Source organism: Myiozetetes cayanensis, unplaced genomic scaffold (genome assembly GCF_022539395.1).
Source record: "Myiozetetes cayanensis isolate MyiCay16 unplaced genomic scaffold, myiCay2020 scf1, whole genome shotgun sequence".
Lineage (NCBI taxonomy): Eukaryota > Metazoa > Chordata > Aves > Passeriformes > Tyrannidae > Myiozetetes > Myiozetetes cayanensis.
Genome location: NW_026086604.1, coordinates 114,081,088 through 114,101,661, shown reverse-complemented (window position 1 = coordinate 114,101,661; position 20,574 = coordinate 114,081,088).

The window sequence follows — 20,574 nt, the reverse complement described above, 5'->3', positions numbered from 1 at the left end:
CCGTGCGATTAAAGGCGCAGCGGCGGCCGAAGGGGCTGTTCGCTGAACATCGAGACTAGGGGGATGAAAATCTCGAATCTTGCATGTTTTGTTTCCGGCAGCTGTTTGTTGTTGCAGCAGTGGCAGGACGAGCCTTTCTCGCACTCCCTGGAGCGTGCTTCTCGTGGAGTGCTCCTGACTCCGGCTGTTGCAGCTTGAAATGAAAATACTGTAAAAGCCGCGGCGTTACACTTGCTTTCGAGCACTTAGTGCGTGAAAAAAGACCTGTTCCAAGATCCCGTGGATGAGGGCAGCTGGTGCTCTGTGGCCGTGAACGGAGGAGCGGCGTGGCTGAGCTCAGCCGGAGCACTGAGGGATGCTGGATCTTCCATGTGCCGGTGTCTCCACACTGAGCACTAAGCGATACCTAATGAACGATAAAATAAATGGTATTCTCAATCCTGATAAATCAGCGTTTCATGTCTGCTGCGCTTCTTTCTTACAGCTACTCCTGACTTCTTGATTTTATTCGTTACAGCTTGGATGTGGTGTGGCAAGCTGATTTCGAACTTGGGAAATTCTCTTGGATCATGACAGAAACTGTGGTCTGTGATGTAAATGCATATATCCTTTCACACTCCTTGGGACATTATGTAACTCTTGTTTCTCAGAACAGCTGGCCTCATCTGTACAGTTTTGTCAGTAGTGTAAATAAATATCATTTAAGTTACTCTCTTATTCCGTCAATAGACATTCTTATAAGTTGTGGTTGCGTTCCTCTCAGCAAATAAGTTGCCCTGCAAACACAGCTCTTGATGCAGCGTGACAAGCCCCTTTTGAGGCACGAGATCATGTAAAAAAAGAAATTAGTATTTTCTTTAGGATTCAGCATTAAAGTTATGAAAGCAAGTTAAACACAATGGACCCTCTTATTTAGCAGTGTCACACAAAGCCAGAGCAACACACAATTTTAGTTTCTCATTACATATTTTTGCTTCTGTCCTTTTGTTTAGTCTTACAAACACCTACCAACCCTTCCTTCCAGTCCCCAAACAATTATCCCAAAACCAAAAAAAAAAAAAAAAAAAAAGCCCACGGACCTGGGGGAAATAAAAAAAGAAAATTACAAAAAAACCACCAAAACAAACAAACCCACATACTCTCTAAGAATGCTGTTTTAAAGGCAATAATTGGGCACACTCCTCCACTCAGCAACAGCATCACCTGGACCCTTGCAAACAGCTCTCTCTAAACATTATGTGATACAATCTTGTTGAACTCCTTTTCTGAGGTCTTATTAGATTGTTTTTCTCAGCCTTTATTTTTTTTTTTCAGCTACAACATCAGCTATTCTAAACCCAAAGCAATAACTTTCCCTACAAACCTTGTCTCAGTTAAAGTTACCGGGTGTTTTGCATTTGGCCAAGTAGCAGTTGGTAGTTCCCAGCGATGCTGGTAAGGTCTTTTGTCCATTAGTCATTCATTACCTTGACATAAATACACTGATTGTGATTAAATTGATGCATCAGAATTTTTAGGATTTTTAGCTTTTTGTAGGTTTTAAAGTAGCTGTGTAGTAAATACAGGTTTTTAGTATAATTGTGTAGTCTCTCACACTTTAGAACAGTAGTTAACGCTTACCAAACCCTATGCCCCCATTTTGTATCGAATTTTCTAAATTCTTTAGGCTCCTCCTTTAGGCTCCTTTCAAGGCAGTACTATAGTAAATACATTCTGTTTAAGAACATTTGCACTCCAAGCCTGAACAATGAGGTACCATCATAGTCAAAGCAACCTTCAAGCCTGGCTCCAAAGACAGTACCTGTGGTGAAGAAGGTGAAGATGAGGAAGAAAGGGGTCTTGGGATCTCCGACTCAGTTCTGGGGAGGTGTGCTGGGGGGAAGATAATTCTGGGATTGGATGGTTAGTACTGAAAAATTGTAGAACCACTGGACATGGCGCGTGCACCTTTTATACTCCTTGTGCCACAAGGCCTTCATTAAAGACCTGCTCTCTACCTTATCTATACTAAATTTGTCTGGAGTTTTTTTCTCCCTGGTCTTTAGGCAACAAAATGAACCACGTTTTGATTAAAAAATAATGCTTTCCTAATCACTGTCTAGGTGCTACTCTTAATTACTTTCTTTGTTATCCTGAGTATACCTGTATCAAGATAAGAAATCCTCTCTTCACATTTTTTATTTCTATTACTTCCATCAGTTTTGTTACATCTCTTTCAGAAACACTTTGTGATGTTTCTGCAGATTACCTTTGTGGTTTTAATGTTGAATTTCTATATCCACATTTTCACCGTTACCAAGGTGTGCTCATTTCCACATTATTCTTATCTCAAGACAGTTATGTTTCTATTAGATTATTTGTGGGTTACATCTTCCATATAATTTTATTTATTTATAGTGTAGGATTCCAAGTAGTGAATTTTTCTAGCTTGACTGACTTTTTGCTGTAAGCAATTTCATGTTTTCCTCCATAAAGATTGATGCTGTCATTGGTGCCAGAGTTTATTTCTAGCGGGTCTACTCACGTGACAAAACAGCTGCTGCTGCTGCGACTGGAGTTGGAGTATGAAAAGATTTGCTCTCATCTTAAATTTACTGACTTGCATTACAAGGGAAGAGTTGCTTCATATAATTACAGCAAATTACAGGAATCAGAGCTGTGATTCTGGGAGCATTCCAGATACTTCTCATCAGAGTTTACGTCTGAGTGTGGTGTTACATGCCGATGTCCAACACATTCTTAGCTAATGGTCTATGTAAAGGGCTCAAAGTTAGAAAGTTGTGGGTTTTTTTCTGACTAAGCAAGCAATCAGATATGAAATATCCTTTGCAATATCAATTAGTTACTTGTGTTGCTACCAACATAACAGTCTTCAAATAAATCAAATTTTAACTTTTTTAGTGGATGCTTGTGAGAGGTATTGATAATCAAGTCCTTGATGAATAATATTTTTAAAACTTCTACTGGCTTCAGTAACAGATAAGATGTATGGCTATATAAGAACAGATGTTTAGACTTTATCTATTTTTCACTCATTTTTGGTGATCACCAGTAGGTGCCATGATATTGTGACCAATGGCAAGCTTTTGTTGATGTGGGCAGCTGGATAACCTCCAGATACCCAACTTAAATGCCTCATTCATTTTTCAGCTGCTCCATGTCCAGCCCTGTATCAGGCTACCACAGTGATGATGTTTATACTGTCTGTTAACCATCAGAGTAGCTCAGTTAGGGCAGTAGATATGACTCATATTTTACTACCTCTACCAAAAATGATGCAGAGGTGGAAACTACAATGTATGGAATGCAGTGCATAGTGTGACAACAAACTAAAAAGTATATACAATGTACTATTTTGTGTAATACCAAATTAATGAATCCTGCAAAATTTTCTCTGTTAGAGGACATCCTTAGAAGTGGCTCTTAAACACTACCAGTATTTCCTTCCTTTAGTTAGAGAGAGAGAAACTGGTTAGTGGCACACAGCACTGTCTTGCCTTCCATTATCTTTGGGGTTTGGAAAGGTCATTTATGGCTTGCTGAGTCAGCTTTGTTCTCATTTCTTGTGACTTGCACACTGATGCTGCCTTGCAGTGCTTTTCTCCTTGACTATCAGATGGCTTCTTTGTGAACTGCCCTCAAACTGTTCAGTTCTAATCAATTTTGAGTAGGTTGTTTGTAGCTATCATCATCTTGGAAATGTCATGTCAGGAGTCTAAGAATACTTGGTATGTGAGAGCTGTGGGGATTGCAAGATGCTGATGCACTCATTTCGTCTCTGAAAACAGAAAAGCAGCAAACTTTTTTAATGAGCTGGCACAGATGTATCTGAGCAAAAAGGTCTTGTACTAACTTGACCAAGTTTGGCTGAAAATCCTGTAGAAATAATGAGCTGAAAAGATTTGGACAACCAGACAATTGATACATGTCCTTCATCAAGATTAAAAAGAAACGTGAGCATTGTTTGGGTGTCATTATTTTTTATGTATGTCCATATGTGCTATTTCTTTCACATTTCAGAAAGATTTATCAAATTAGAACCATAAGCTGCCAAAGTTCAGACCACTTTTTTTTTTTGGAATGTGTTATTAGTATTATATTCTTTATTCTGTTATCCATAACCACTTTCTAATTACAATTTCAATATTTTTCTTTCTCAAAAATAATGATATTCTACTTACAATAGAACCACAGATGTAAGAGGAAAAGAAGCCTGAAGCATGAGACGTGTTTAATTAAGCTAAAATTAATAAGCTATAAATCATCATACCTACATTAGTGATGTCATTGTCTTTTTGATGTGCATATGCTAAATAGTTCTAAATTTATATATATGCATAATTCTATATATTCTAAATAATTCTAAAATATTTTCAATTATTAATCAGTTTAATGTAAGGAGGTGAAAGATTAATAACTATCTTTATCTATTCATGAGGAAGATTCTAGAGACAAAAATATATGCAATGATTGTTATATGGGTGAGACACAGCCATCTCTTCCCCTACAGACACTGTGATAGATAAACAGTCTGAGCTGCCACAAAATCTTTCCTTTCAGTGCCAGAAAATACAGAATCCCAGAAGAGTGTCTTAATCCATAGCACTATCACAACAATATAAGTACCAATCTGAGATCTTGAAATACACGGGTCTAATGAACAAAGAAGGAATCATGAGTTAATAAAGTATATATTACCATTTAACATTTTCTCAGTGTTTCCATTGAGTACCTATCTTAATTTCATTATACCATCTGTCAGTTGAGTAGAACCCTGGCTTTCTCCTTATGCAGAAGTTATGGAGTGTGAGGTCAGAAGCAGCATCCTCCTGCTTGAATTTTCTACCCTCAAATCTCATACCAACCTCTGTCTCACATTACTGAAGTGAGGCTTATTATTGGTTCTAGGTTTTCAGGTAGCTTTAAGTAAGTAAACATTTTTCTTTTTAAGCTTTAAAGTTTTTTTAACTATTGAATGGAATATTTACTGACAAAAATAAGTTTTTTCCATCTAATGTTTGTATAAATATATGGCTTTCTGCTAATCATTACCATTTTTTCCTGACGAATAAATAGCTCAATAGTAGAATATGTCACTAGTAGAATAGTGGCATAAAGAGACAAAGGCAAAAATTACCTGCATAGTAGATCTTTGATGATGATGATGAAATCAGACATAATGGGATGAAACTCTTCATGGATACAAGACATATTTTAGTGTAGGGGTTTTTTTTTAATGCTACGTAGTCTGAGTGGGGAATATTAAGCATATGATAATAAGTGCAGAAATTCTGGATCCTGATGGAACAGAGTGCCACCATCTTCCCACTCTTATTTACCTTCTCTCTATAGGTATTGTGATGCCAGTGGAGAGGGTCTTGGTTTATGTGGGTAAACCTGAGGTTAGAATTGATCTCTTTGCTTTTACCTTTCTCTTTAAACAGAACTACTCTGTATGTACACATTATATACAAGTATTTATTTGAGGCTTTATAGCAGTAGGTACTAAAGGCTCCTAAAGCCACTGGTAAAATGGGTTGAAAGACAGAAGACTGAAGAAATTAATAGCAGCATTTGGCATGCACATTGACTAGAGCACGCTGGCACTGGGCAGGGAGAAACATGTCTTGACAACCATCTCTGCCTCTAGATCAGAATATTCAGTTGAGGAGGATTTTTATGAAGTGTGGAAAAGCAATTTTCCTTCCTTCTGGGGTTGTACTGCTGCAGTCAGCTCTCAGAGGTTTGGGGCATGGGTGAATGACTTTCAAAGAGCTAATCATCGTTCATAGGTAGAAGAGATAGATATAGATCGACACCTTTTTCTGTCACAAGAGGTTCTGCGCAAACACTCTTTAATGATTTCAGTCCACCACAGAGAGCAATGTGGGGAAGATAGGGCAGAATTTATAACCAAGAATATACAAAGAAGCAAACATCATTACCCTGTAGTGGTCTGCTTGATTCTACTCTGGGTACATTGCCCTTAAAGGCTTTGTAGAAAATGCTGTGGGTCATATCAGACAGAAGATGGGTGAAAACAGAGTGGTCAGTTCTATAATAAAGCAGTACACTGCAATCATCATTTGGTGCTTCTGTTGATAATATATGTACTCATACTAAGGCTGCTGTTTTTTAGGACATGAGGGGCTTGAATGACCAGCATTCATGAGGATCAACAGAAATAATAACCATATGGCCGAAATCACATTATAACATTTGAAGTTAAAATGACTTATAAGGTTTGAGGTTGTTTTGTTTCTCTAGCTTGGCCCGCCACTAACATCCTGATGTTTATTTTAACAGTTGAAGCAAATCTGTCACCAGCGAAAGCTGTAAGTGGCATGACAGTGGTAAAGAAACATGGAAAGACAACTGAACTGCAGCAGATGTGAATTTCAAACATGACAAGATTTTTGACTGACAAAAGTGGAACAGAGGCCAAATTCTCCAAGCTTTTTATCTTTGCACTTTTCTCAACTTGTGCTTCTCTGTATCTTGCTACCTTTTATCATTCTATTAATCCTACTTTGCAGCTGTATTGTAGTGTTCAGTGTTACAGCTTTTCACTCCCATGATTTCATCTGGTTTTCTGTCCTTTCAGAATATTTTCTCTCAGTTTTATTGAAGAAATCATAATAAAAGATACCAATATTGGTATTTTATATTCATATGCAGATACAATTGGTACAGTAAGAACTAGAGATTGTATTAAGAAAGAGGAAGCACAAAAGTAGTATGCTGCAAAAGTCTGTGTTTTAATGGATGTTCCATGGTTCTTTTAGTTTATTTTGTGTGATTCAACTATTAAAAAATTTAAGAACATTTGAAAAATGAGATACTGTGACCCAATTTCATTCAATCTTAACTATTGAAATCAATAGAAATATATCATAACATTTTTCAGTATAAAATAATTGTAAAAGGCTTGATTATCACTGTAAAAAGTAATTAAGCAATTATATCACAAATTTTAATGCAAACAATATGTTTGCAGAAATATTTTTGCTTTAGTTAAGCCAACAATTTCTAAAATAAAAGGTTGTGAGGAGACCTAAGAGAAAACTCTCAAAATGCTTTAGCACAAAGCACTTTTATAGAAATTTCATTAAATAAATTAGACTGAAGTAGTTGTTTGCCAAGAAATAAGCACAAATATGAATAGAGTTGCTCAAATGACAGCTTTCTGTGCATATGATGTGGGGAAAATGAAACTGCAGACACAGAGCCCACTCAACATGCAATCACCTTCCTACACGTCTCCTGCCATTTTTATGTTGGAAAGAGTAGATGCAGACTGCCACAAGAGAGTCTCTCTTAGTTCCTGTTTTGTACATTTAGATAAAACTTTTTTCTGCTTTTCCTAGTTTCATTCCTACAGATACTATCACACCTCTATCAGGTATGGTGGCTGCTGCCCCAGTCAGCCAAGAAAATAAAAAGACACACATACACACACACTCTCCTGGATGACTTAGGCCAGCAAAAAAATGATAGCAAATCTGGGACTTTTTTTTGGTAAAATTTGTCTAGGAACACAGATGTCCTAGAAATAGGAGGAAGACACTGCTATGCATAGAGTAGAAGCTCAAAGTGCACACTGTATTTTATCTGATTGCCTGTAAGCTGAACAACCACATATTACCCAGTTGCCAACCCATTTTAGTTCTGTTATTTTTATTTAATTTATCAGACTATGAATTACTTGATAGTACAGAGGCTCAGTCTTAGTGTGTGGTCTTCTCTAGTCAAGTAGAAAGTATTTACTAGTGAGGAAGCAATGAGGAAGTCTGCATTTGCCATAATCCTTTTGCTAAAAATGATGCTTTCATGTGTATTCCTTGGTACTGATTTATTTCAGTATATCTGTTGCCTCATGAAAACTCACTATGGCTTTTTTTTTTTTTTTAATCCTGAAATCTTGCATCAAAGTACAATTTAAATGCAAAATTAGCAGACATTTCAACAGAGTATTTATTTCCTGCAGTACAGCCTTCAGCACAGACTTTCCCAGGATATACACTTTTTTCTTTCAATTTGTGCTGTATTCTACTTAACTATTTCTCTCTGTTTTCTGATTAAGATGCTATTTGCTGGACAGTCAGTTTGCAGTTTGGGATAAATACGATTTTAACGGCTAGTGTGGGTGTCTTCTTATGGGCCAGTGGAATCTGGATATTGCTAGTGTTTGTTAGAGACAATAACACTAACACTAATTGTTCAGGATTCCTTTTCCCACTAATTGATACTCAAGTTACACAGTATATATATGTAAAGCAATAAAGTCCCAGAATGCTAAAGGCAGAACCCTGATCAAAAACTAGAAAAAAGCCAGCAAGATTTTTATTTTCCCCTGATCTTTAGCAAGGAGAGTGTAATTTCTTCCCCCCCCCCCTTTATGTGTAGTGTCAGATTAACAAAGAATCTAAGCAGAAATCTGGCTTTAAGAAGCACCTCAATATGTTCTTCAGAAGGAATCAGTTTAGATCCAGAGGTGATTTTCCTTGTTATCTTCTTCACAAGCCCCTGTCTGTTCCCTCCTGTGACAAGATGCAGAGTGGAGTACAGCTTTGATGTGGAAATGCCTTAGGCTTTCATCTTAAAATGAGCTCCCCCAAAAGATCCCAAAAAATCCAAACTAAAAAGAAGCTACACTTAATTTAAATAAAAGGTTGCCTTTCTACTTTTTTATATAAATGAAAGTTAAGGCAACTTGAGGCAACAGAACAGAAATAAGATTAAGGCACTGTTCTCTTCTTGTCCACTATCACATTGCATAAAGAGTTAAGTTCAGCTGCTGGATGCTCACAATTTCTGTGTAGTCCTGTTTGGGAAGTTCTTTCCAGTCTTTCTGGAGCAGGCTGTTCTTTGTTGTGAATATCCTGTCTACTCCTTCTTGTGGTCCACTCTGACTTTCCCTTGGGCATGCTGAGTTATCTCCTGTTATCTGGAGTGGGCTTCCTCCTCATCCAGTCTTTTCAAAGGAACAGAACTTGTAACTGAGAACACACAAATGAAACAAATACTGTGTTCCTATATAGCTAGGGACAATGACAGATAGAACTATAATGCCAAAAATATTAATTTCTATTAATCTGTATGCCCTCCATGTGTGTGCACATGCTTATCTGTGCGCATGGCTTTATGATCCTGTCCAATAGCTACTGACCTCTTTTATTGGTTTCTCTGCTAATAATTAATCAAAGTAGAACTCTGAGGTAATGAAAGACAGCTTGCTCAGCCTTTCCATAGTCTTCCTCACCAAAAGTAACAAAACTGCAAGTAGCAATGATGATAAAGGAGATCCTGCTGTTTATGGTAAAATTTACAACTGACTAACAATGATGTTTTGAACATACCAACTGTGTTATGGTAGTTTCAGGTTTCAGGAGATCTACTTTTACGTGCCTGTGTGAGCTTGCAAAAACTAAGCCCAGGACCTTTGGGTGAGTTCACAGAGCAAATGCAGGCAGCATCTAATTCAGCTTCGGTCTCACTATCTGACTTTCCTTGGTAGCTCCCTGGCCTTCAGTCTCCTCGGTCTGGACTGCTTTAAAAATCTTTCCTTTCAGATCATGCCGTCATTCAAAAATAATATTGCAGAATACATTTTTAATAACCTTCCTTACACCTGTGATTTGTATCCACTTTGTTTTGAACCTTCCAAAGCATGTTATTTTAGACCTTACATGAAAGACAGCATAGAAAGTTCATTCACACACATTCCTCATATGCCAGCAGACCTTCTGTAGTTGTGGAGGGAATCTGGAGAAAAGAATTTGCTCTCCTGCCTCCCTCCTACCTTACTACAATTATTTTCATAGGTGTTATTGTTGGAGTTACTAGTAATATGGGTACTTCTGTAATCAAAATTTCATCATCATCCAGTGGGGCAAATAACTTCCCTGCACTGCCACAATGCTTTCACGTGCCATCTACACTACAAGGTAATCTATTTAAAATTATTAAAAGTATGAATTACTGAAGTTCAAAGCTTTCCAACAAAATCCCAATGGTACCAAATTAGTTTACTATCTAGTACCCATTTGTGTTGTCTTTGGTCCAGGTGTAGATGAGCAATCATAGCAACCGTCACTTGGTGGAGCCAGATCACTCTGCAAATGAATATGCTTTACAAATAGCTTGCAGAAAAGCTTTTGAAGGCAGGATTTATAAATAGTACTTTGGAGAAAGATAATAAAAGAAATGGTGGGATTTCAATAAACCCTTGGAGGAATTAGAAGTTTTATATCTTTGCTTTTAATTACTCTAGCACAGGAGAAGGAAAGGACTTGCTGGCTGAAGCAAAAGCTATCTCCTTTGCTGGAATAAAATGGGAATATGGTGTAGGTATATTTGGCAATGTACATGCAAACCTGTGAGTATGAATAACTGTCAACTTTTGCACAATTTTTAGACATTCAGGTTGCTAATGCAAAGCTTACTAGCAGTTTATACATTTTTTATTATTATTTTTCCTGTTAATATATTAAATTTATGTCATTCTTTTATCTATCTTTTGAATATTCTTCATGAAATCCAGAAGAGCACCTAATTTATTTCTGTTGTAGGGAATAGATCATACTTAGAGGAAGAAAAGGAGAGGATACTAAACTGTAAACACCTTCTGTATACTCTGTGAAGTGTAGAGAACTCTCAGCAACTCTTCCTTAAAATTTGTTTCCTTTCTATCCATATGCATGGAACACTGTTTAAAGAAGTGTCAACAGTAGAAGTCACAACTCATTCTTATTCTGCATTTTATGTACTGTGCACACTGTAATAAAGATCTTGGGGAATTTGTGGCTCTCTCTGCCATTGTGATACTCAGTGATCAGAGGTTACTACTGGGAGTGTGTGCATATTCTGGCATTTTTGTGTTGGTTTTTTATTAGTGTTTGTGTGCATTGAATTCCTCTGAGACAGATGGATAAGGATAGATACTTTTGAGGAGTAGTTCTGACTAGCGTGTGAGTTAAGTCTTAAACTTTCAATATATTCTTTAGACTTGTCAGATCTCATTTACTCTGTCATTTGAGCCCCAGCTTCATATTTTATCTCATAATGTATCGAGCACATGGCTCTTTCCCGCTTTGTGACCCCCTGTGCCAAAAGAAGCTGGTTGTCCCAATCAGCCATCTGTTGACAGATATATCTGGCAACTGGGGGTATGGAACAGGAGAGAAGCCACAACACTGGAGGAGTGGAGCTTAAGATTAGCCAGGTAGAGGGATCTGTGCTTTGAAAACCAAGTTAAAAGACAAAATTCCCAGTGCCATAATGGCACCACAGTCCCACACATTGTACGTCTTCACTCGCAGTTCTCTTGTGTGTATTTAGAAGTACATCTGCTTCTCTGACCCACTGAGTCAGATGACGAGATTGTCAAGCCTTTGAGATACTGGCAAACCTGGCACAGAATCTTCTTATAACTTTTCCTATCCTAGTAGGAAAAAGTGAGAAAGTATGTGAAAATCTGGTGTTACAGCTTCCTAGACTCTTCATACACAATCATACTGGGGATATTTTTCAGAACTACTGAGATTTTCTAAGTAATTACATTTCCTCAATTATTTTTGCATAGAACCTATTCTTTTCCAGTGAATGAAAACATTCATCATGAAAACAAACCATATTTCTAGAGTATCTTAATTTATAACTGTGGGCAGCAACAAGACATACCTTATGGAGAATTAAAAATTACCATATTTCTCCCCACAAGAGAAAAAAAAAAAGAAAAAAAAGAGTAGAGTATATTAAACATGCATGTAAAGAACAGATCATAGTTTATGGAAAGATAGCAATGAAATTACTGGTGAAAAAGACCAAAGATCAAACAGAAGAAAATACATGAAATACAGAAGTTGACCTTCCCACCTACAAAAGGGCAGGATGTGCTCTGTTTATGCTGGATAGTGGAATTGGGGGCACATGAATGTGGAGCGTTGGTTTTGCAAATCCAGAACAGTTGGGAAGAGCCCTTGTGGTGGCCTCTTTCTGGGTGATCATCCAGAAACTTCCATTCAGGCAAAATTATGACAAACATTAAGTTTTGCAGTGTTTTTCCATATACTGAAGGCTGTGGAGGTGTGGAAGATTTTTTGTTTGTTTGTTTTTGTTTTGTTTCTAACAGGATAGTTTTATTGCTCTTTTATACTTTTGATGGCACCCTGGCAATTTGCATTTGGTTTCATCCTTTTTCCTTAGCATAAGCAGTACTTATGCCAGGTTATAAGGGATGTTTGACTTGCTTGAGCAGGGAAGACAATATTTTTAGTTTCTTTCTTTTTCTGATCTTCTGCCTTTCCTCTGTGATACCATTTGAACAGCTGTATCTAACTCTGCCAACAAGGGAGAGAGGTTCTCAGCTGAAGGGTTTTAAAAGTTCATTAAATTAATTTATTCTGCCTCTCCAAAAGAGATTTGCATTGTCATTGGAATAATAGCTCTTATTTGTTTGTTGGGGTTTTTTTCCCCCTTCTTCCTCCCTTCCTGGTTGAATTGGAGATTTACAAACAAACCCCTGATTTAGTGCATTTTCCAACTGGTATGCCTACTTTCATTCATTTCATATAAGCAACTTGATTTTATGTGCTCTTATTTTCATTCAGTTTAATGCTCTTCTCTTCTTGACTATTCTCCCTGTGGTTTTGTATCGTCAGGAAATTTCACTTCTTACTGAATGCATCTTCATCCAGGTTAAAAGGGAGAGACAGTCAATCAGTCAGTAAATCCCTACTCTCCAAAAACACAGTCAGCACCAGCTGTAGCTCAATTAAACTCAACACTTGAATAGTTCACAAGAGAACCCACACTTGTACACACACATTAATCAAATAAATCCATTTTAATCTGTAGTTGTATTCCAAATTTTCGGTTAATAGCTTGGACAGTAAAGTGTGGGCTGGAGATATGTGATGGAAGTAGCAGATAATTAAACCTTCTCAGCATAATGCTTAAACTTACAGTGTCCTGGCATGCACACTAAAGAAGGTATGCTGAAGGAGCCTAAAATATATGGGGTTTACATGCTTAAATGTTGATGAACACTTCTGCTGAGTAATACAAGCAACTCAGCTGTTCAGAACTGCTTTATGTGTTTCTACTTTGAAAACAGAGAAAAATATTTTAGTTTTTACTTTTTTTTCTTAAGATAGTGAATGGAACAGTTTGTAGAAAGAAGGCAATTTCTGTACATATTCCAAAGTCAGCTTTAAAAACATTGTAAGTAAAGTTATATTTACACTATTGAGATTAAAGCCCCACAGAATGTTTGCTTGCATTTCTTAATGCTGCACATATTAAAAATAATTTCCACTGATCAATGATTTCATAATCAATATTTAAGACAACTTCTATATAACAATATGTGCTTAAGTCCCACTGACTTTATGTTAATGACAAAATTAAGTGCTTCCCTGACCATGAGACTGTACTATCTGGGCATCAGACCCCTACTAAAGAGAACTCGAGCTAAAACAGAACAGTCTGTGGAGAATACAGGCCATGTCAGGCTCTATTCTAGCTTTCTAGTCATGTTAATTGAATCTATTCTGAACAGATTTCAGACAAGGTCAGGCTGGCCATGCTGACTGCTGTTTAGAATGTGTTCCAAAAGGACCATTACTGCCACTAGTTGGGAATATTTTACTGAAATTATTTTTGTCATAAAATGACTAGTTGTCAAACTGAAGTATATTTAGCTTAGTTTGGGACAGCTATCTTGACCCTGTGCTGGCTAAAGATAAAGATGGACAAGCAGATGTAGTCCCAAACCACAACAATCAAGTTCACAGACTGCTGGGATCAAGTCCTGGCTGCAATAAAATGTTTGAGTGTTTATAAATGGCATGTATATGCAACAGTGTGACTGGCAGGGAATAAAATCCACCCCAAGATAGGCTGGTGCTCGTGATATGTTAGAAAAAGGCTTAAAATTACATCCCTCATTCAGACCAGGTTGTACAACACATTGAACTTGATCTGGGAGTGTCAGGAAAGCATGCTTTCTCTTTGTGTAAACCTTCAAGAAGTTTTGGGTTCATACCAACGTGGAGTGAAAAATGTTCGAAATGCAGAACTACATGAGAAAATACTTCTTTCACAGCTGTAGTTGAAATACCTTTTTTTTTGTAGTGATGGGGAACATTTTTTGGTGATAGGCTGGTAGACACTGCCATGACGATGTTTCGCTTGTCACAGGCCATCAGCGATGATCCTCCCTCGGGCTGACAGCAATGATACACACACATCACTTCCCACACCCTCTGCAGTAATTGAGTTGGATTGCTTGAAAATGAAATCGTGCTCTCCGGCTGGCTGTTTCACCTTGCACCCAAACATTCTCAGTCCCAAGTAGAAAAGGTCCGAACTTGGGAACCTGGGACGTTATTAGAGACACCTTTGGCCACCTTCCCTTCTTTTGCCTTGTGACCTGAATGTACTGGTACTAAGAGAGACACAGAAGTTTGCTCCAGAGCTACTTAAGTCAGTGAGATCCTTTAGACTGACTTTAATGTCTGTGGATCAAGTCCCAGCAGAACTCTGAAAATAAAACTTTAGCACTTTATGAAATATTATTAATTTAGTGATGAAAATATTTGCTAGATGATTGGCAAATCACAGGAAATTTTCCAACGCTATTTTAAAATCTTCACCTCACTGAACTTTGCGATGTGCTTATTCTAGCTCCAAAATAGTTTTAATAGATCATTATAGTAGTGCTTCAGGTTCTGAAATCACAAGTGTATTCTTTCAGGTCCTCCTATGTGTCTGCTTGCATTTGAAAGACATAGACAATTCTGAACTCTGATCAAGGCATGATTTATGATATGAAAAGCTTGAACATCCTTTGGTATAAGGGAAAAACTTGATAAAATCTGCCTTCAAAAGCTGTAGCCCCAGTTCTGAATCTTTAATAGATAGATTACCCTTTTTTATTCTATCTTCCAAATAGAAGCACTGAAAACAGTGTCATAGGCTACAGAGTGGCACTGCTTTAAGGTGGCAAGTGAAATAACTTGTGGATATTTAGAAATGCTCAATAAGGCATAAATTACAACAAGGATGGGAAGACAGGAAAAACTCAGATGCCTACAAATAACTGAATGTTTCCCTAGGGCATAAACATTAATGACTTTAATTAGATTATAATTGCTCATGGAAGCATAGTCTTGCACAAGATAAAAATACCTGACATTGCATTTGCAACTAGGCAACTGCATCAGAAGCACAAGGAGGTTTAATGTTAAACAGAAGTTATTTACTAAATATGAGGTGTCTGGATGCAGAGTATATGCTCTGTTCCCAGGACATACTCACATTCTTGTAAGATGGTAGCACTGCTTCATATATTTGGTACTGAGTTGTAGTTTTTGGAGTTGAGGGTTGAACTAACTGAAAGGATAACAGATGGCAACAGTGTGTGTTTAACTGAGGGTCTTCAGGGCCTTATGTTTGTTTTTTATTTTCACCTGTACACTTGTGAAAAGACACCTCAGTGACAATGCTTAAAATACCCTATCCTTGAGTTGAGTGAAGATCTAGATATTCATCCAATATTTATAGCTCCACATATTTAAGTCCTGGTTTCATGAACTGCATTTCAGCTAAAACTGTCCTGTCACATTCCAGGAGGTTTGATACAGTAGGTTATCAGGCATGCATACTACATGACCACATGATGAGTATGTCCTTTCGCCCATTCTGGAAGCCTACTGGTGGTCAGCTTGTAAAAGTCACAGTGGAGAAGTAAAGGGGATTAAAAAAAGGTGTCTTTATTCTCAATATGGGAACTGAGAAGCTTTAACCCTCAGCAACAGTCTTGCTGAAACATTGCCTCCAATGGAATCTTTGCTCTCTTGGTTATGCAATAACACAACCACACCAAGAAAGTGCAGAGCATTTCCTGCCCCTTCAACTTATAGTCAAATGATTAAGTTTCCTGGCAAAATAAATTTTAAACCTCTGAGGTAAAGGAAAAATGAGTTCTCCTCTCTTTCATGCTGTTTAAGCTTACTGGCCACTAAGCAATTACTGGTAGAAGAATAGGGCCATAACAAAACCTCTTAAACTGAAAAGACACAGCTGCTGTATATTGGTTCAAGGTCCTGTGCAAATTGGAGAATCCCTGCTATCTTCCCATGGGGAAGATATATGTCAGGTGTCCTATTCCTAGTTTCTCATGTAGCAGATGGATTGTTGGTCCAGTAAAGTCTGCTCTGTTAGAGGTGGAAGGATCCACCATTACTGGCATCTGTTCACGCTATTAATGAGATGAAAAAAATTTTTTGGTATTGATTTTCATGGGAAGTAGTTACATAATGACTTCAAAATTATGGAGAATTATGAAAAAATAAAAATTGTTAAAATATATAAATGTCTCTGCTATGTGTTTATATTGGTGTTAAAAACTTGCAGGAAAAGAGTGAAAATGTAAGAAAAATATATAATGCATAAAAAGCCTAATACTGGATCTGATTTAACTTTTCTGAAACACAGCCTGAGGCAGGAAGCATTTTCTCATTGAGGAATATTTCATGATTGACTAACATCAAGGTATTAGCTCTGCAGCACACAGACTCAATTCACAATTGAGATCAGCTATTACATGGATTGTTTCAAAAGCATTTGGACACTGGGGGAGAGAGCCTATGCTGGGGTCAGATCCAGCACACCTGTGAACAGATCTGTAGGGATAGGTTCCTGAGTATTGCCTACAATATAAACATGGAGCAATGAAACACTCGGATATTTAGCATAGTTGAACACATGCAACTCTACTAAACAAAGAAAATATAAAGGAATTAATGTAGGTGATAATGCACCATGGGAGGTACTGATCCCATGGTGCTAATTCTAAAGTGACTTAATAGTTATTTAAAAGTTATTACTTATATTAGAATATTATTGTAGGGTGATTGTTTTGTTTCGTGGGTTTTCTTTGGGTTTTTTGGTTTGGTTTGGTTTGGTTTTGGTTTGGTTTGGTTTTTTCTTTTTAAAGTTCTCATCTTTAAAAACAAGATTATTTCTCTGAAAAGATCATTAGTTTCATGTGATTGCTTCCCAGATTAGGTTAGTGACATTGACCATCAGGTCTCAGGAGTAGCTGCAGGTGTTTTCAACTAGGACAAACAGTGCTACAATTAATTTACTTCTGCAAGACTTTGACCTTGTTCCTATAGCAAATAAAGTGTTTCAAACAATTTTAAGAACATTAGTGAGAACACTGTTGACTGTGATTACACAGATGCTTTACCTTTTTAACATAAAGCTGTAACTTGTTAGTGATGATGTGAAAAATAGATCAGGTGAAAATACTAGAGGCCAAATTCTAAGATCCTTCTTTCATTCTTATACATTTTTTTTCTCCTTTTAATTCTAGATGGATAAAGCTTTCAGCAGAGAGATCAGTTAGGAAATTGGGAGAAAAAAATAGTCTTTAGCTCAATATTCTCCACTGATTTGCATTTTAGGTAGTGGTATTTCCTTAAAGGATTGTAGGCCTTTTAATCTTCTCAAGTGCTCTGCACCATAGCTCTTCTGATTTTCTTCATCTTAATGTTTCTACCCTACTTTCTTTTTTTTTTCTTCAACTGTTTTAACCCTATACCTGCATAATTCCTGATTTTACCTCCCCAGCAGTCAAATAAAATACATCCAAGAGGACAGGCATTGTAAAAAATACTACATCAAGACTCACACAAGTGCAGGACAGTCAGTGTAAGCACTGAGTGTGTTGAATAAGGTAGAGTTGATACTGGAGGAAGAACATGTTTCCAGGGATATCTTAGAATCACAGATCTTGGTTCATTATTTTTGTGTCCGTGCTATTTATTGTATCTGTTTTTATGAACAAGTACTTAAAAATGTGATAGAGCCACACTTTTATTGTATGCTAAAATGGACTTCACCAAGGAGCATTACTGGTAATTGACTAGCTTTAAACTTGAGCAGCATTAACTCATCCCTTATTTCGGGGAAAATTTAAACAAATGTGTGACTTTAAGTGCACGTAAGTTTACAATTACTGAACCATTTTTCATTAGCCATGAATAATTTCCCTTCCTCTGTGAGGATTTATGAAACAACCTGGAATGACGTGTGGAGAATTAGCCATTTTTAAGATTTCCATGCTTGAAAATTTCAATCAGGACATATGGCGAAAGCGCAGTTTATTTTTCATGCTGGCTTAACTCAAGTGACTGAATTGATTTTACTCATACTTTCCAAAATAATTCATCACTGGACTGAGAACAGGCACAGACATTTTTGGCTTGACAGAATTTGCATGAGAAAGTTAGGAGGCACTGATGAAGAGGAGGGCCAAGCAGTTGTTGCAATTCCACTTTGATGGCAGTGGTCACTATGAGCTGGATCCTGAAGAAGCTTAGGCTGCACACTCAAGTGAGCAATAATGGAGGATTCCAGTGCAAAATTAATAGACTGACAAATACTTTTTGTGCTTGATGAACTGTATGAACAAATGCTAATGGTAAAACATAGCCTAACAAAAAAAGATTTATGCCATGGTTATCGGGATCGTTATTTGACCGTCTTCTCAAAGGAGCATTCATAACTGGGAGAAAAAACCTCCATCAATCCCTACCAAAAAAAAAGTAAAAAGAATGAAAAACTAACACTGCTCATGTTCCTTTTGCTCCAAACTATAAACAGAAAATTACAATTAATAAAATAAAGTAAAACATTGGGAATTTTATTTTTGAACAGAATGCAGTCATGGAACTCTGCCTTGAAACAGTGCACAATCCAGTCCTCAGTACCTTGGCTTATCTGTGTTTAATATCTGCTCCCATTCTGTCATTTACACAGTTTCACAGAGGTCTGATGTTCCTCCTGATGGATCAGTTAGCCAAATGAGACTTTTGGCGAGCTCTACGGAAACTACGTCATACAAAAGGAAACTAGGGACAAGCTGGCAGATCCCAGAAACAGCCAGAACAAAATGGTCCGTTGCAGCACAGCAGTGTGCAGAGTCGTGATCCCAAAGGCAGTGTCAGTGCTAGCTTGAGGCTGCTCATTGTCATAGACTAAATTTATTTTGTCACTTGAAGGCCGAGCATAAGGCTGAGTTGCTTTTGCTGCAGAAATGCCAGCTAGAGGAGGGAAAGGCAGAGGAACAGCTATGCTGATTTGACTTACTGGCTCAACCAGTAGTCTACATGTCCCTAACTTTCCCTCAAAAAAAGTAGTCAGCTTGGTGCTCCAGATACCTGGCATAAAGAGACTAGGTAGAGGATCATGCCTGTTTTGCAGCCCTCAGTACCTGCCTACTCTGCCAGTGATCAGAGCCTGTCTTGGGCAGCACGGGTGTGTTAACTGAATCCCGGGGCTAATGAAAGGTGTTTCTCAGCAGGGCTAATTGCAGCAGCTGTAATACCACTACGCTGCTTGTGGTCAGCTCTTGCCAAGGTAATGATTTCTGTATTTCAGAGAACCTGGTGTTCTAATTTAGTAAAACAAACAACAGGTGGAGGCAAAGCTTCTTGGTCCACATACACCACAAAGAAGAGAAGAAGAAGAAAAAAAGGATGAGAATGGTAAGTGCTCACCTTGATATAAAGGGAAATAAGTAAAATCTGTCTACAAGAAAGAGTAGCCTTAGACTTTACAAAGGCTTATAACTATTGTTATATGCAGGTTTTAGGACAGAGTGTTTATGATGGTGGGGTAAACAAAACTGCAAATGCCCTGAAGTGGAGCTCCTTAGATCTAAAAGAAAATACTTGTATGATGCTCTCACTCAGTCTTCATCACTGTGTGGGTGTAACCCAAACTGTGTATTCTACACCCTCTATGTCATTTCCCAGAAACTGTTAACAATAGACCATTTGCAGCAGCTGCCCAGAGCACACCTGACCCCTCAGGCTATAAGCTGGGTGTTAAGAGGCCTGTGAGATAGGAGAATGTTCCTGTCCTCACATCCACAACTCACAATCACCCACTGTGGAACCCCTGCCCTGGGGAAGGTGCTGGGCATTCCTGCCTGAACCTGAGTGTGTATAATCTTGGGATTTTGGGACTTCTGATGCCACTCGTGGCATCCAGGAGGAGGACCAGAACCTCGACCAGACTGCAACCACCTCTCTCAACCGGACTGCAACCATCACTTTCACCAACAGGTTCTTCCTCTCCTTTTATTTTTGAACTCAGGGGGCCCACGAGGGGCTCAGCACGAGGGCCAATGAACACCATTCTGTTCGTGCCCCAGGGTGCCGGGTTATATATCTGGGTTTTGTGGGTTAAAACCAATTGTTCACCTGTATAATTGTATTTATTGTATTATTTTTATTAAATTGTAATTCTGATTTGTAATCTCTTTTGAATTGGGTTAATTTCTCCTACTGGTTTTCCTTTAAACCAGCACAGTTTTAAGGATCTAGTCTGGAAAACCTCCCTAAATTTTTGTAATATTTCTCTAGGAGCAGATGAGGTGTTCAATTGTGATTCAGACAATTGTTGTTGCTTTCTATTCCCCACAGCTTTTCTCTAGCTGATAGATATTCAGAGCCTTGCTTAGTTCTTTCCTTTCTTCTTGAAAAGCAATTAATTTAG